Raw genomic sequence first — 5,487 nt, forward strand, 5'->3', positions numbered from 1 at the left:
CCTCTATTTTGTGTAGAAGTAGGGTTTTTATAGATTTTAAAACGGCCCAAAAAAATGCGCCCTAGATACTCAGTCGCAGCGCCTAGGTGCCTCGTTAGTTTAATCACAGCGCCTAGGTGCTACGTCTTCAGCGCCTGGGCGCTATGATTGCAGCGTCTAGGCACTGCCTTTCGGGTTCAAATTTCATCTTTTTTCAGTTTTGTAGCACCTAGCGCTATGACTACAGCGGCTAAGTGTTGTCTTTCTGCCCCAATTCCGTGTTTTTGTCTCTTTGTCCACTTTAATACCTCTTTTCGCATTGTCTCTCCTAATCTTCAAAACAACACTAACAAACACATCAAAAACGTTCTATACTCACAAGATCTAGTATTTAATCAAGCCAAACTTGTGCAAAAATCATGAGTGAAACAAACTCGTCAAGATCCTATAGCTCCCATTTGAGCACCAATACTATAAGATTTGGAGGTCAAAGTCTGGCTAGATGAGATGACTTGTTGATTTGATTTTTATTGTCAACAAATTGGCTCCATCTGTGAAAAATTAAACAAAGTAAACTACAAAATTTTGTTATAGTTAAGAAATCCTTAACATCTAATAAAAATGAATCCTACGGAAGAAAAACTAGAAGGAAAATTAACAATAGAGGTTGAAATCAAAGGATACAGTAGCGATCAGCTAATGGATAATGATACTAATCCAAAAAGACAACGGGAAGGGACATCTGCAAAATTGCAAGTCAGCATGTCTCCTGCTCAACATTGTTGCTTAAGTAAGAATGCATATATTGCCAAAACAATCCACGAAATGCATGAAAGCCTAAAAATGTTGACGGTAGAGAATGCGTCTTTGCACTCAATAGTCAATAATTCTAGAAGAAATTTACAAGTTGAGTCCGACATAAACGGAGAAGAACACTCTGGTAGATCTTTCTGCGATGAGAGCAGCTGACACGACCAGTCCTGATTTAACCTAATTGACTCAACACGTGTCGTGCGCCGATGGTAGATGCCAGCTAAATGCCGGACCCGCCACCAAGACAAACGTGACCTACTTGACCATGACATAATTCTATAAAAATTTTGACAGAGTTTTCCCTGTAACATGGACAAAACCAACCTGAAAAATCATCAAAATCTCAAATAGACATTTAAACCAAAAGTTTTGGAAACCACCACTTCCTCTAATACCACCACAACTACAACAAAATATAACAAAATTCGACTGAGTGCTTCTATAACATCATCATGTCAACATGCAAGCATTACATCAATTACAAACCTTACTACGAAGTGCATGACACACCAAATATTAGACAAGTACTTAATAAACATGAGTCCCCCAACTATACATTACATACTATGAATCGGTCTCTTTCGCTTCAGCAGGGTTTTCCCAGTATCTAAAAATCGACGGTCTCCTAATAGGAAAAACATGACAAAAATATGAGTTTGTAACTCAGTGAGTGGATGATTTGCAAATAAGTAAACTTTTTCCATTTATGCATATTTTCTAAAGATTTTAACTTTATTAAATCCTTGAGAATTTCTAAATCTAGTAATACTTTTAAAAACTAAACATGATTTCATTATAAAATTCTTTGTTCTAAATTCTAGATAAGTATCTGTAAGGTATAACAATTATAAAGAATCTGATATTCACGAAAATTTACGAAATATTGCTGCTGCTCTATACTAGAAGCTGAAACTTTATTCTGAAAACTGAATTAATTGAATTCCATAATCTGAAATCTGAGAATTGAATAAGTACTGAAAAATCACACCAAAAATAGTACCCAATGAATAGCCTTACTCATGTACAGAGTAATCTCGATGTACAAGGTAAAGCCATTCAAATCTGATAATCTGATAGCTGATAATCTGGTTATATGTACGCAGAGCTACCCAAAGGCTAATTACCCTAGTACACGGCCCAAAGCCTATGTGTGTACGAGAGTGGGTCCCAAAGACCTCTGATAATCTGGTCATACAATATGGAAACACATTCACGATAGTGCAAAGCGGGTAAAATCACTATAACTAGTCATACACTGTGGAAACAAATTCACATCAGTGCAAACTGGGGTAAAATCACATGTGTACTTTCTGGTGGTTTTTAGAAATAACTTTAACTATACTGAAACATGTAATAAGAATATAACATGCTACTAAAATAATTTAACTGAACTGAATTTAATTTAATTTAATTTTAAAAGAAATTGATAATAAAATCCATTTTATTTTGAAAATCATGCTATGAAGTCAACTTTATAAAATAAATAACTTTAAAATTTAAAGAAGACTTATTTCTGAAAAATAAGTTTTATCCACTAACAAGGTATGAGCTACAAGCTAGATTGGCTGATAAACGTTTCCAATTTTCTCGCCACCACCTGAAATATGATATTAATAACCAATTTATCCTCTATCTAATCAAGAAACCTTAATATCTAATGATAGAACTTAAAATTAAATTTTTTGGACACTTGAATAAGTTCTCAAATTTTCCTTTATTAATTGGAGCTAATCACATTTTATAATCCATTGACTAATAACTAATTTATCAACATAACCTTCACATCCAAATATCACTGTGACAATCCACATCATTCAAGCGACAAGAAGTTGCTATAATTCAACTAATTAAAATTTTCCTCTTGTTCCATAATTTCATGCTTCCAAATAATTATTTTCTCAACATCATCATTTCCATGAACATACTTAATCCCAAAAATCCCAAATAAAATTTCTAGGGTTTGCTAAAATAATATCCCTTACCTAGCTGAAATTGGAAATGAAGAAATCCCCAAACTTGAGCTCCAATTCGTACAAATATAACCTAAAATTCGACATTTTATTCTGCAAGTTAAAACCCTAAAAATTTAATATAAATCATACTTAATCACTCGAAAACAAAGTGGAAAAATTAAACCCAACTTGAAGAGATTAACCTCACCTCTTTTCTTCTTCTTTTTCTTTTCTTCTTTTCCTTTTCTTTTTCCTTTCTTCTTTCCCTTTTTCTCCCTTCACTGCCGGTCTCTACTTCTCTCGTTACTTTGTGTGTGTGTGTTTTGGTGTGAAATTGAGAGAGAATGGGTCAAATGGTTGGATTAAATGGTCCACTAACCCATAATTGGAAACTAAGTCCTTCAACTCTCTTTTTCATATCACATTTAATCCTAACACTTCCAAAATTATATAAGTAAGTTTCCAACTTAAAAATGTATCCAATTTAACCTTCAAAATATATTTATAATTTATAAGATAAACCCAAATAAAATGATTTGGTCAATCGAGTCCCAATAAAAATGATTTATTTCATACAAGTCCTCATTTGACTTGACTTTGAAAATTTCACGATTGACTTTGACTAGATAAAAATGTGGGTTGTAACAGCAACAGCCTATTGATTTCAAGAACTAGTGATAGTATGATGTAAAAGAAGAGGAATGAGCAATATGAGGATAAATCCGCTCTAGGAAAGTCTATGGATGAGTTAAGCTCCCGCGATAGGAAATCAACTTATCACAATCGTCAGGGAGATCAGAAAGCTGAAATTACATCGACACTTCATAAAATGCTCTTTTGAAGAAAGAGCACAAAGATTAGCCGGCTAGGCTATATGAGATAAATGATTATGATGAATGTGTACCACTTTCCCCGAACAATTTTTTTTTGTCCCGTGATAGAGAAGTACAATTAAAAATGAGATCCTGTGTATCATCTTATTAAGTATATAACACAGGTGAAACTAAAAAAGGCAGGCACTGCATTAAAGTGTTAAGATCTCCATTTAACACTAGATGAACAGGCTAATAGATGATATAGCAAATTGCCACTTGGATCAATTAGAAGTCGGCTGCAACTGAAGCAAGCATTCTTAAAAGTGTTCATTGGAAGAAAAATGGAGAAGCTCTAACCACACGATTGAATGACATGTGGTTGGAAGAAGACGAGTCTTTTAAAAGCTATTTCACAAGGTTCAATGTTGAATTAATAGCTCACAAAACCATATCGGATGAAAAGGCCAGAGATGCCATATAGAATGGTCTGCTGAGGGAGACTCCCTTTTGGCGAGACGTCTACAATCTGAACCAAACTTTTATCATCAGTTGGTAAACCTGACCCAGAAGAGATCCATGTAGAGGAATAATCACCAACAGAAAGATGGTAGAGCAAATTCTTACATAAAAATTCAAAGATAAAATCTCTACATATTCTCTTAAATTGCCAAAACAGCAGTATTCGCATTTTGTAAAACCTAGAGAAGGGGTACATGCAATATCTTCTGCCTCTACATTGGCCACAAGTTAAAAAAATCCTTCCATGGGAATCGAATGGTGAAGTTCTGCAAGATTTATCGCTGTAGAGATCATGATATAGAAGAATGTTATATGGTATTAAAAAGGATTAAGCAGCAAATTCAAAAAGAATGTTCATAGGGAATGATTGAAGGTAGAAGGCCACTTTATCCAACCAGGGGACGAGGTCGTAAAAGCATAACAAGGTCGGCCGAGCTAAAGCAAGCACAAGAAACGCATCCAGTTCTGTACCCCTAATAAGGAAAATCAACACCATAATCGGAGGACATTATATAAGTGAGAAAATAATGAGTGAAAAAAAGAGCTATGTTCGCACCGCTAGAAAGCTCACACATGAAGTATTTTGGATTCGAAGTAATCCTAAACTTGTATATCTTCCAATTAATTTTAATGTTGATGATAAGCAGGGAGTCATATGTCCCCATTGCGATGCATTAGTAGTACGGTTTGTAATAGCTCGTAGCAATCTTAACTGCATATTGGTGGATGACGATAGCTCTGTTAATATTTTGTTTGGAGGTGTTTTGACCAAATGCAGGTTTTTGGAGATCCATGGCTGAACCCATATATGATTTTGCCAGGGAAAATTTGATCCCAAGAGAACAAATTAAGTTAACAATTGAGCTCGATGAAGAGTCAATTGCATTTCAGGGACACATGGACTATCTAGTCTTGGTAGGAAGTCTGCTTATAATGGGATCTTAGGAAGACCCGCTTTAAAGCAATTGAAAGTAGTAACATCACTTCTGCTTGAAATTTGAAATTTCCTAAGGGATGGTCAGTATTGTTGGGAATCTATTGAACATGCGCAGCGAAAATTAAAACAATTTTCGATTCCCACCAAGAATCGTCTTTGTATTTAGATAGAAATTGTGATAAGATTGTACCTTTTACAAATCTGCAAACTTCTTTGCTATTCTTTTCGTTCCAGCAATCTTGATTCGCCGTCCACGGCTGTCCAATTGTCCAACCTCCAACGGTGATCCACACAGAAAACAGATTGCAGTATTAGGGTTTTCTTCTTGTGCTAGCAAGAATAATGAAAATCTCTACAATTTTTAAAACCCTAATCATATTTATATGAGCCCGAACGGGCTTGGCCTGACTCGGTCCAACATTTAATTAACCCATTTAATTAAATCCGATTCGTGAACTAATTAATCCAATTA

General features: G+C 34.8%; 1 long non-coding RNA gene across 1 annotated transcript; it reads right to left on the reverse strand.

Annotated features, from left to right (window-relative positions):
• Positions 1–2,268: 2,268 nt before the first annotated feature.
• On the reverse strand, positions 2,269–2,977 carry LOC111407963. The gene is made up of 3 exons (XR_002705251.1): positions 2,953–2,977; positions 2,775–2,835; positions 2,269–2,389 (listed from the first exon to the last, which is right to left on the reverse strand). It is a non-coding gene; the product is annotated as an uncharacterized LOC111407963 (long non-coding RNA).
• Between the last annotated feature and the right edge of the window lie 2,510 nt (positions 2,978–5,487).

The sequence above is a fragment of the Olea europaea genome, chromosome 2, assembly GCF_002742605.1.
Source record: "Olea europaea var. sylvestris chromosome 2, O_europaea_v1, whole genome shotgun sequence".
Taxonomy (NCBI): Eukaryota; Viridiplantae; Streptophyta; class Magnoliopsida; order Lamiales; family Oleaceae; genus Olea; species Olea europaea.